Below are 14,167 nucleotides of genomic sequence, written 5' to 3'. Positions count from 1 at the left end.
TATGGCAGCTCTTCTTTTACTGATTGGGAACGTTTATTTACCACTCGTAGGCCTGTATATAAAGAGTGGTGTGTTGAGCTAATGAGTACTATCGCTTTTAATAAGGATGTAGATAGGTTAGATGATAAGTGTTTTCTTAGATTTTTACTTGGCCGTAGGATTTACAGGATGTCCATGCTGGACATGGCCAGGGCTTTACAGATTTACACTCTCGCTGAATTACTATCACCTGATTATACAAATTTGATTTATCATGGTGAGTGGGTAGATAGAAATTTTGACGCTAACGCCATCTGGAGGCGTATGTCAAATTTTAATGTGTTTACGCGGGGAGGAAGACACTCCTATTTAGATATTAATAAAGTCGAGCTTTGTATAATACATAGATTCTTAGCAAACTCGATTACACAAAGAGGTAACAATAAGGAGAAAATGACCTTACACGATTTATTTTACCTTAAGTGCATTCGAAACACTAGAAGCTTTGTTAATATCCCCTACTGTGTTGGTTTTTATCTGTCCAAAATGGTGGAAGGTATACAGGAAGGGGGAATAATAGGAAGAGGTATTTTTATTACTCTCATTGGAGAGTATTTAGGTGTAGATAGGGAACAAGAGGGTCCGATAATGGTATGTAGGGAACAGGACGAGACTTTAGGTTGGCAAGTCTATAAAGGTGCAAAGGTATTGACTAGGAGACGCAATCAGGCAGTACAATATCAAGGCCGCCACCCACAGGTAGAGAGGGGTTCGGATGATGAGATGGAGAAATCGGATGACATTAGGGATGTCATTAGGGATAGTGCTACTGACGTTTTCCAGCATATAGATGAGGTAGAAATGACTAATGAGGATAGGCATCGTCGGTATGAGCAGTGGCAAGCTGCGAATTAGTATGATACTTCCAAGCGACGCCAACACGATAGCTGGCAAGTTCATCAGCACCAAATCATGAGCCAGCTATCATATCATGTACCAAATAACTACATCCCGACTCGACCTGCTTACTATCCACCGCATCAGCCCGACATGCGACCACCCTTTGACCTGTACGACCCCAATCAAGCATACCAGAACACCTATCACTAACCATGAAACCCGAACGACGATATGAACTGGAACCCCTATCCAAATCAATAGTGTTCCATTGGTGATGTCTTCTCTTTTATTATTTTTATTTATGCTAAACATTTAACATTTTGATACTTTAATGTAATGTTTAATATTTTTATTATTTTGTACTAATATTTCATTTTTGTAATTTGAAAGTGGGATATTAAGTCCCATTTCAAATTACCATGCATGTTTATATTTGTATTGTATGTATTTTATCTCATGTACACAACAGGGTAAAGCAGCGCATTTTCAAAGACTGGCATTAAGTTCAGCAAAAGCCATTAATTTTGACGACAAAATGAAAAACAAGTGTGATGTAACAACAGACGGAATAAACAAATGATGTGCATCATTTATCATTCAACACAAACAACAATATGTTTGGAAACTTTGGTAAAATCTTAAATCATCTTTTTACACTAATCACCCTCAATAATTTAAATTGTTACTGATTTCTTGCAAATGAGGGCATTACAAGATCTTAAGTGTTGGAAGGGGTTAAATTCTTTCAGGTTTTAAAATTTTAATTTAAACACTTGGTTACCATTAAAAATACTAGTAACGCAGTAGTTGTATTAGAATCTAGTGCTCTCTGATAATAAAGAACAGCCCTAGTCTTATATACCGACTACCCAATTCTAGTAAAATTTTTAAAAAAATTCAAATAAATGAATTCAAAATCATGTTTATACATATTTATGAACAATAAAACTAGATGTTAACACCGAAATTATTGTTACCTCGGAAAGGACATAAATTGAGAAACAACCTAAAATGTTAGAATTCATTTAAAATGGAATAGAGATGAATAATAAGGCAAAGAAAGGAAAATAAAAGCCAAGTGTGGGAAAATTTTACCAAGTTATTTAGAACATATATCACATATTTTTGTACAAATAATTGAAGATACTTTTGTTTTGGACGATATTAATCAGTTTTACCCAGTTTATTGTAATATAAATGGAATTTAAAAGGAAGTAAAGTCTTCCTAGAAAAAGACACGTGCTTCTTGATTTAGGTCAGGAAGTTGTCGTCCAGACCAGTTGTAGAGTCTACGAAAAACCTTGAAAAGTTTTCTCGAAAATCAGCTGGAAATCCACGGACCTCAGCGTCAAACAGGGTCGTCAAGTGGTCAGACTTATCCTAACCATGAGAGGATCTGTCTCGTACAATGGGGGGGCAACGTGCAAATTAGCTTATAAGACTAATGAATCAGATCCCCAGAAAGGATAATCTCCTTAAAGATCAAAAATCAGCTTTTAAGACTGATATTACTCAATCTTTGGGATTGACCTTAAAGATTGAGAATTACAGACTCATGGAATTCGATGATATCTAAACTCGAGCTTGAACGAGAAAATATTTTGATCAAATTACAAACCGATTTGTTTTCTGAAACCCTATTTTTAATGGGTTCATTACCATTGAACGTAAAATCCTAAGAACTCACCTGGAATTCATTAGGTCACCTGAACCAAATCAGGTGTCAACCGTAAGAACAGTGGTTGCATAGCATGGTCGAAGACAGGACCTTGTGCCAGACTGAAAAAACTATAGGGTAATCTTTACTATTGCTCCTACAAAGGATAGTAATTGCATCCAACACGATATAGACCATAATCAAAAGCATGTCACGGGACATTGCCTTAATAGTTGCTTTTTCAACGCTTTCCTTTACAACCGGACGGTAGTTTACCGAAAGGTAATATACGGAGCAAGTATACTGGACGTGTTGCTTTTCTAATACAAGGTTAGCAAGTGAGTGACACAAAACCGCAAGTTTTAAGCTAAAATTTTCAAATCTGAAACCCACAAAACTTACAAACATTTTGCAAACACCGATAAAGGGTTATTCCGGAAAACTTATCTAGGGTAAAAGCTAGATTGAATTTTCAAAAAGATCAAATATTTTCATAAAGATCCAATTTCCTAAAGGATCTAAAATTTTATAGTCATGTGGGACTGTAAACCACATCGTTATTACCATTGTTCATACCGCCGTATTAAAATCACTGATGTACAAAGTGTGAAGAATAAAGAAGTGATTCTAGTAAAGTTATATTCAAGTTCTATATTGCTTGAGGACAAGCAACGCTCAAGTGTGGGAATATTTGATAATGCTAAAAACGAACATATATTTCATAGCATTATCCTTAAAGAAAGACAAGCTTTGGTTGCAATTGTTCTATTTACAAGTGATATTCGTTTAAATAATAAAAGGTGAAGATAAAAGACAGATTTGACGATTTGAAGACGCAAAAGACCAAAAAGCTAAAAAGTACGAAGTACAATCAAAGTGGTTCAAATTATTGATGAGAAAAGTTTAAAAATTACAAGAGTACGAGCCGCAAAACGCAAAGTACAAGATATTAAATTGTACGCAAGGACGTTCGAAAATCCATAACCGGGACATGAACCAACTATCAATACGCGACGCAACGGAGCTAAAATTACAAGTCAACAACGCACAAGAATATAATATAATATATAATTAATTATATAAAATTATATATATTATATTATATATTAAATAAATACTCGCAGCCAACGTTTTGGAATCATTTGTGACTAGGAAAAGGTGGCCATGGGATCGCATGGCCAGGAAGGCTTAGAGTCATGCGATCGCATGAGAGCCGATAGCAGGCCAAGTCCTATAAATTGCAACGTTTTCTGCCGAATTATAGACATCTTTTTCTATCTCTTACTCTCTCAATATATATTTATATTTATTTTATAATTATAATTTTAATATTAAGTTAATAATAATAAGGTTATAGTGGCGAATGTTTTAAGTTTGTAAGTCAAAATTCTGTCCGTGTAACACTACGCTATTAATACTCATTGTAAGTTATGTTCAACCTTTTTAAATTAATGTCTCGTAGCTAAGTTATTATTAGGCTTATTTAAATTGAAGTAATCATGATGTTGGGCTAAATATTAAAGACGGGGTAATTGGGCTTTGTACCATAATTGGGGTTTAAACAAAAGACCGGCACTTGTGGAAATTGGACTATAGACTATTAATGGGCTTTATATTTGTTTAACTGAATGATAGTTCGTTAATTTAATATAGAGATTTACAATTTGACGTATCTATAAATAACCATATACACTCGATCAGACACGATGGGCGGGATATTTATAAATACTAATAATCGTTCATTTAACTGGTCACGAGAATGGATTAATAGTCAATGGACTCATTAAAACAGGGGTGGATTACATACAAGGACACTTGGTGTAATTGATAATAAAGTATTAAAACCTTGGATTGCACACAATCGATAACCTGGTGTAATCATTAACAATGTATTAAAACCTTATTACAGTTTAAGTCCCCAATTAGTTGGAATATTTGACTTCGGGTATAAGGATAATTTGACGAGGACACTCGCACTTTATATTTATGACTGATGCTCTGTTATGGACAAAAACCGTATGGACATATTGAATAATCTAGGACAAAGGACAATTAACCCATGGTACTAAACTAAAATCAACACGTCGAACATCATGATTACGGAAGTTTAAATAAGCATAATTCCTTTATTTTATATCTTATCGCACTTTTAATTATCGTACTTTTAAATTATCGTAATTTTATTTACCGTCATTTTATTTATCGCACTTTAATTATCGTCATTTACTTTACGCTTTAAATTAAGTTATATTTATTTTTAATATTTTACATTAGGTTTTAATTGTGACTTAAGACATAAAATCGACAAACCAGTCACTAAACGGTAAAAACCACCCTTTTTATAACAATAATAATACTACTTATATATATATATATATATATATATATATATATATATATATATATATATATATATATATATATATATATATATATATATATATATATATATATATATATATATTGTATTTCACAATAAAAATATAACTATTTCATATACAACTCGCATAACATCAACAATTCTATATGAAAAACTGATTATAATAATATTTCGCGTTTAAACTTTTATACAAAAAAAATTTACAAACTTACAAAATGTGAAGACCCTTCCTAATCCATCCGGACAATGTCCATATCGATTATAAACGATTCACAACAGTTGATTACATCGCGAGGTACTTGACCTCTATATAATACATTTTACAAACATTGCATTCGTTTTTGAAAAGACAATCTTCCATTACATCAAAAGTTGACGGCAGGCATACCATTTCATAATATATCTAACTATAATTGACTTAATAATAAACTTGATGAACGCAATGACTCGAATGCAACGTCTTTTAAAATATGTCATGAATGAATCCAATTAATATCTCTAAGATGAGCAAATGTACAGCGGAAGATTTCTTTAACACCTGAGAATAAACATGCTTTCAAGTGTCAACCAAAAGGTTGGTGAGTTCATTAGTTTAACATAAATAATCATTTCATAATTTTAATAGACCACAAGATTTTCATTTCTCATAAATATACGTCCCATGCATAGAGACAAAAATCATTCATATGGATTGAACACCTGGTAACCGACATTCACAATATACATATAAGAATATCCCCATCATTCCGGGATCCTCCTTCGGACATGATATAAATTTCGAAGTACTAAAGCATCCGGTACTTTGGATGGGGCTTGTTGGGCCCGATAGATCTATCTTTAGAGTTCGCGTCAATTAGGGTGTCTGTTCCCTAATTCTTAGATTACCAGACTTAATAAAAAGGGGCATATTCGATTTCGATAATTCAACCATAGTATGTAGTTTCGATTACTTGTGTCTATTTCGTAAAACATTTATAAAAACAGCGCATGTATTCTCAGCCCAAAAATATATAATGCAAAAGCAATTAAAAAGGGAGTAATGAAACTCACCTAATGTATTTTGTAGTAAAAATACATAGAACGACATTGAATAAGATAGGGTTGGCCTCGGATTCACGAACCTATAACATTTGTATATTTATTAATACACATAATCGTAATCGAACTTATATATTATTCATAGTGATGTGATTTGTATATAGATTAGATTAATAAGTTTCATTATGTGTATTTTCATTTTATTTATGGTTATATTAATATAGTTAAGTTATGTATAGTAAATTATATATCTTTTATATGCAGATCATTTGTTTATGAAATTATTGTTAATTTTGATAATACTAAGGTTAATAAAAGTAGTGGTATTTTATAATAATATTGATAACAGTGATAATAATAATAATACTATTAGAATTAATGATATTAGTAAATATAATACTAAGTCGTGCTATAATAATAATAGTTATAATAATTTTAATAACTTCTATGAATCATAAATTAATTAAAATTCTAAATCAATAATTTTCCTATTAATCTTTATATCCAAGATTTCTATTTTCATAATTGAAATAGAATATTTTGTTTTTGAATCTTTATATTTCTATTCATGAAAATCATGATCTTCGTGCCAAGTTTCTATGATAATAACTATGGTTTCTTGTAATATTAATTTGTATCTATAATCATAACTTTTATATGTATTCGTATAATTATAACTAATTTCAATAATCTTTATCCTATTATCTTTTATGATATATTTATGTTATTAATATGTTTAATATCCTGGAAACTATAATAATAATACTAAGAATAATAATACAATAATATTACTAACAATATAAATGGTTCTATATTACTAATATCAACAATCTTAATCATAATAATAATAATAATAATACTAATAATAATATTTGTTATTTTTATAGTTATAATAGTTCTAATCTTAATAATAACTAGGTTACACATAATAATTAGCATAATGATATTAATAACTTTGAATAATATTACTAATAAAAATAATAATAACAACAATAATAATAATAAATGATAATAATGATAGATAATAATAATAATAATAATAATAATAAGAATCATTAGATTGCTACCTTTAAGGAAAACAGCAAAAAGAATGCCCCTGACGGGGCTCGAACCCTATACCTCTTGTCTAACACAAACACCCCACTCCATCCTTCCATTTCAGTTTTTCTGAATTTACTAGAACTTAAATGTTTAAAACCCATCCACTGTTTTCATCATCAAAAATAGATCGACAAGGTAGCCTGGTAACCAACCGTCCAATACGTAGCAGCCCAAAAATCAAGTTTATTTGGCCCATGTGCTCGGCCGAAGTGGAGATCAGAAGTTTAAGGGTTCAATTTAAAAATCAAACCGACCCGATATTTGTTGTCTAATCCGGAATCAAAACAGATCGAGAAATCATAGTTCCAAAATTCGTAGATCTAAATTAAGATCGACATAATCTCACTCACCACATTAACGGTGTGTTTTCCTACAATTCCTAGCATCGATCAATCAAAGTTTCAGTTATTGGGGTTCTGTTCGTCGATCGTAGCAGGAGCAGAAAAATTCGGTTAGGAATCGAGTAGAACAATCACGTGATCGAATAGTAGGTAATCGGTTCAATCATTCTCTCAATTTTTCTTTTAAATCCCTCTATATCTTCAGTACTCATAATTGATCGAGTAAGTGTAGTAATTAATGGTGTTCTTGAAGGTTTTCGGAATTGATAAGGATGATAAGGGTTAGCGGTGTTTAATTATTAAGCCAGAATAGAAAACGGATTCTGTAACAATAAAAGTATGGCTATTCTATCGAAACAGAAATTTTCATAAATAAACATAATTGATTGAATTTGTTCAAGTGGGTTGCAGTATACCCTAACCTTTGATTGATTCTTGATGATGGTGATTTGTATTGAGTGTGGTCTTATGTTTAAATAATATAATTATTCGTTTCTTTCTTATTTACTGAGTTGCAGCTGAATAATTGGGGTTTGGGGTGTGGATAAAAAAATCAAGTGCAGCTGGTATTAGTTTGAAGCTACCATTTTATGTGTGTGATGTTTTCGAAGTAGGTTCGAATAGAAACAATAGGAATAGCAGTTAAAGTAGTATTATGTGATTAGGGAAGAATTATGCAGTAGTAGAATCTGATTTCTTGATTTACAATTGAAACAGGAAAGCACTGTAGCAGCAGGTATAGTAGGTATGGCGATGAGATAAGTGGTTTGTGGTGGCTGCAAATAGTAACAGCAGCATCTGCAGGTAGGTTCATATGAATGTGTTAGAAGGTTGAAGATGGTGAAATGTGACGAGTTAATGGTGATCCGTTCATGACTGATATTCGAAACATGGGTTTAATGGTTCGTATGATGATGATGATCTTCATGTGATGATGATTTTGATTGGAGAGATAGAGAAACATGTGCAGTAGCAGCAACATGAAGGGTAGCAGACACCCCGATTGTATGGCTTGGTTTGGTTTGAATAGAATCAAGAAGAGAGCACAGACGTAATGACCAAAGGTTGGTTGGTTTTTGTGATGATCGAGCTAATATGACTTACTTCTCATATGTTTCAAATATAAATTAGAGATATATTAGATATTGTTGATAGTGATAGCTAACAGAAAGTTAGCTTTTGAAAGGGTAATGAAATCAATTTGATACAGGGTAGAATGTTGGTGATTTGTTATGTAGTGGATGTGGGGATAGAATAAGGAAATTACTGATATTGTTGTTATTGCAAGTGGGGTTGTGGTGGTTGAAGGAAATGATTAAGATTGTTCATGTAGTGTAAGTGTCATTGTATATTTTATATATTTGATGTGTAATGTATATATACAATAGAGATAGAGATTTGTTAAATAGCTAATGGGTCATTAGATTAGTACCAACGGAATTTATGATCGGGTAACATGTAGTTCGAATAGTAGGCACGAGTGAATCTTTTTATATGTTCAACCAAATTTTGAGATACATGCAAGTTCAACTATCAAAAGTATTTATATATTAAACTTGTTTGATAACAATCGAGACAGTAAACGAGTATTACAATATCTCAATAACTATATTCGATATACTTTTATATATATGTTTAAATAATAAATTTATTATATCGCAAATTATTTCATATATTTAGTTCCAATTATTAAATCGTATGCTATTTCATTAATGTATCTCAAGTTATAATATATATATATATATATTATATACATTTACATATCCATTTACAATTAATAGTTCGTGAATCTTCGGGAATAGTCAAAGGGTAATTGATTACATGAATATAGATTTCAAAACTTTCAAGACTCAACATTACATATTTTGCTTATCGTGTCGGAACCATATAAAGATTAAAGTTTAAATTTGGTCGGAAATTCCCGGGTCATCACAGAAAACCGCTATTATACATATAGCATGAAATATAGCACACAATAACTTTGATACAAAATAGTTGTGACAACAATCCTAGTTAATACACAAGTTGTTCAGCAAAGGCAATAAAAACACGTAATTCATAAGTCCATAAACAAGTCATGCATTCTGGTTTTACTAAGACTACATCCCATCCTTGGTCTTGTGGAAAATAACTGTTATGACCGTTGGCTAGGCAGCATGTTGTGACGTCGTCAAAAGGACGAGGGTTTCGTAATGCCCAACAGCCCTGTTATAATCTAAAAACCTTGTTTCTTACCCCAACTACTGAATCCGTCACTTGTGGAAATGTTTTATTTAACAGTTGTAATCCGATGTTCTTTTTCTCACTTTGGTGAGAAGCGAACATCACTAACCCGTAAGCACAACATGCTTCTTTATGTTGTATGTTAGAAGCTCTTTCTAACTCACAAAGTCCTATGTTGGGATATGTTGAGTCAAAATAGATTCTTAACCCGTAGTGTAAAATTGCATTTAGGTTCCCCGCATTTAACGCTTTAAAGAAAACACGGCGTAACTTACGGTCTTCCCAATGTGATATACCCCATCTTTCAAATGAAAGCCTTTTATAAACTAAGGCATGCCTGGAACGTTCATCAAATGTTCTACACACTAATTTCACCGTAAATAATTGTGCCGACGAATTCTGACCGACTTTAGACAAGATTTCATCAATCATGTCCGCGGATAGGTCTTCTAAAATTTTTGGTTGTCTATCCTTAACATCCATTTTTGTTTTTATACTGTAAAAATAGACGAGGGTTAGATTCGTAAAAGATAATTATCAAATAATACAAGCAATTTTCACATACAACAAGAATAGTACAAGCACACTTATTTTACATATTTTACACCTCATGATTACAACTCTTTATTCCGATTCACTAGTTTCTTCTTCTTCGGACCTGTTTTGTTTTGCTAATTTTCTAGGGATATATAATATTCCTCTAATACGAGCCGTTGTTTTCACAAATGGTTTAGAAAAACCTGGTGGCTTAGAGGTTCCAGGGTTATTGTTACGACTTAAGAAATACGGGTGTTGACGATACATATAAAGTTCATCGGGGTTGGAATCAGGTTTCTTTATTTTGATGCCCTTTCCCTTATTATTTTCTTTTGCTTTTTCAAATTGGGTCAAGGTAATTTCTATAACATCATCGGAATCCTCATCGGGGTCCGATTCATTGGAAAATTGGTAATCTTCCCAATATTTTGCTTCCTCGGCGAAAACACCATTGACCATTATTAACTTTGGTCCATTGGTTGAGGATTTTCTTTTATTTATCTGTTTTTCTGTGGTTCCTAATATTTCCTCCTCCGGAACCTCTTCTTTCGGTTCCTCTTCTTCCGGTTCCTCCTCTTCCGGTTCCTCCTCTTCCGGTTCCTCTTCTTCCGGTTCCTCTTCGGGAATTTGTGAATCTTCCCAAAATATATTCGACTTTTCATTATTATTAGGTGAGTCGATGAGATTTGTACTAGAGGTAGACATCTATCACACAATATCAAACACGTTAAGAGATTAATATATCACATAATATTTACATGTTAATAATATATAGTTTCCAACAAAAAGTGTTAAGCAATCATTTTTAAAGAAAACATGGTCGAAGTCCAGACTCACTAATGCATCCTAACAAACTCGATTAGACACACACTAATGCAATTTCTGGTTCTCTAAGACCAACGCTCTGATACCAACTGAAATGTCCCGTTCATATTGATTATAAACGTTCCATATTAATTGATTTCGTCGCGAGGTTTTGACCTCTATATGATACGTTTTTCAAAGACTGCATTCATTTTTAAAACAACCATAACCTCTATTTTATCGATAAAGGTTTAAAAAGCATTATGTAGATTATCAAATAATGATAATCTAAAATATACCATTTACACACGACCATTACATAATGGTTTACAATAAAAATATATTACATCGAAATAAGTTTCTTGAATGCAGTGTTTACACAATATCAAACAAGCATGGACTCCAAATCTTGTCCTTATTTTAGTATGTAACAGCGGAAGCTCTTAATAATCACCTGAGAATAAACATGCTTAAAACGTCAACAAAAATGTTGGTGAGTTATAGATTTAACCTATATATTATCAAATCATAATAATAGACCATAAGATTTCCTTTTTATAACACATCTCATATCAGGCATTTCGCAAACTGCATAGAGATTAAAAAAATCATTCATATGGTGAACACCTGGTAACCGACATTAACAAGATGCATATAGAATATCCCCATCATTCTGGGACACCCATCGGACATGATAAACTCGAAGTACTAAAGCATTTCAAATTTCAGAATGGGGGTTGTTAGTTCCAGTAGATCTACCTTTAGGATTCGCGTCAATTAGGGGCCAGTTCCCTAATTCCTAGGCTACCAAGCTAAAAGGGGCATATTCGATTTCGATCATTCAACCATAGAATGTAGTTTCACGTACTTGTGTATATTTTGTAAAACATTTATAAAATTTCATGTATTCTCATCCCAAAAATATTAGATTTTAAAAGTGGGACTATAACTCACTTTTACAGATTTTTCCTTCGTTGGAAATAAGACTTGACCACTGATTGATTCACGAACCTATAAAAAATGTGTACATATATATCAAAGTATGATTAAAATATATTCACAACATTTTTTATTACATTTTTATGATTTAAGTTTGTTAAGTTAGCAGTCCTCGTTAGCAACCTACAACTAGTTGTCCACAGTTAGATGTACAGAAATAAATCAATATATATATTATCTTGAATCAATCCACGACCCAGTGTATACACGTCTCAGGCTAGATCATAACTCAAAGTATATATATTTTTGGAATCAACCTCAACCCTGTATAGCGAACTCGAACATTACAGCATATAGAGTGTCTATGGTTGTTCCAAATAATGTATATAGATGGGTTGATATGATATGTCAAAATATTGTATACGTGTCTATGGTATCCCAAGATTACATAATATATGTTATAATACAATATAAGTTAGCTAAGATATGATTAGTGTAGATTTGTTATAAAATTTTCGTAGCTAAAACTAGCAAATTTATCCAATTTTGTTTTACCCGTCATTTCTTCGTTTCAAATCCGTTTTGAGTGATTCAAGTTGCTATGGTTTCATAATGAACTGAAATTTATGAAACTAAACAGAAAAAGTATAACTTTATTGTCGAAAATTCAGGTTACAAGTCATTTACTAAAGAGGTAGTCATTTCCGTCGAAAGAACGACATCTTGATGACCATTTTGAAAAACATACTTCCACTTTGAGTTTAACCATAATTTTTGGATATAGTATCATGTTCATATGAAATATCATTTTTTCCAGAAAACAAACTTCCAATTCAAAGATTAAGATAGTTTTTATTTTTCTAACCCAAAATAGCCCCCGGTTTCACTACGACGGCGTATGTCCGGTTTTACAGTGTTCTTCGTGTTTCCAAGTTTTAAATCATTAAGTTAGCATATCATATAGATATAGAAAATGTGTTTTGTTGATTTTAAAAGTCAATTTATAAGGATTAACTTTGTTTGCGAACAAGTTTAGAATTAACTAAACTATGTTCTGGTGATTACAAGTTTAAATCTTCAAATAAGATAGTTTTATATGTATGAATTGAATGATGTTATGAACATCATCACTACCTTAATTTTAGTAGGTAAACCTACTGTAAATTAGAAAAATAGATCTAGCTTCAAAGGATCCTTGGATGGCTTGAAAGTTCTTGAAGCAGATTCATGACACGAAAACAAGTTCAAGTAAGATTTCCACTCAAAATAAGATTGTTATAGTTATTGAAATTGAAATTGAATCAAAGTTTGAATATGAATATTACCTTGAACAAGAAAGATAACCTACTATAAATAACAAAGGTTTCTTGATCTTGGGTGATTACTTTGAATGGATTTGAAAGCTTGGAAGTAAACTAGTAAACTTGAAAGTGTTATTGAAGTGTTCTTGAGTAGTTGTTTTGTAGGTTGATCAAAGGTTGGATTTATGAGATAGATTGATGTATATTTTGATGAATATGATGAAGAACACTTAAAACATCATCATAGAACAATTGAGAGATCAAATGGATGAAAGAAAATTGAAAAATGCAAGTGTATGTGTATGTGCATGAAGTCGTGAATGGGGGTGTCCATATATGCAAGTTGTAATTTGATTTTTAGTGTAATAATTCATGCTAGTTGCTAAATGATGGTTCCACATATTTATTGACTAAATGAGGGCTGCTAAGAGCAGATTTTTATTGGTATAGATCAATAGTAAATACGTCTAAAAGCTGCGTACAATACGAGTACACCTACTGTACGTATACGAGTAGAATTGTTGATGAAAATGAATGAGAATGTAATTGTAAGCATTTTCGATAAGTAGAAGTACTTTGATATGTGTCATGAAGTCTTTCAAAAGTGTACTAATACATCTTAATATACTACATGTATATACATTTTAACTGAGTCGTTAAGTCATCGTTAGTCGTTACATGTAAGTGTTGTTTTGAAACCTTTAAGTTAACGATCTCATTTAATGTTGTTAACCCATTGTTTATTATATCTAATGAGATGTTAAATTATTACATTATCATGATATTATGATGTATAAATATATCTTAATATGATATATATACATTAAAATGTCGTTACAACGATAATCGTTACATATATGTCTCGTTTCAAAATTCATAAGTTAGTAGTCATGTTTTACATATGTAGTTCATTGTTAATATATACTTAATGATATATATAATTATCATTTTATCATGTTAAATATAG

This window comes from Rutidosis leptorrhynchoides, chromosome 6 (genome assembly GCF_046630445.1).
Source record: "Rutidosis leptorrhynchoides isolate AG116_Rl617_1_P2 chromosome 6, CSIRO_AGI_Rlap_v1, whole genome shotgun sequence".
In the NCBI taxonomy this organism is placed as follows: Eukaryota; Viridiplantae; Streptophyta; class Magnoliopsida; order Asterales; family Asteraceae; genus Rutidosis; species Rutidosis leptorrhynchoides.
The sequence above is the reverse complement of the archived record's forward strand: the minus strand, read 5'-3'. Positions refer to the sequence as shown.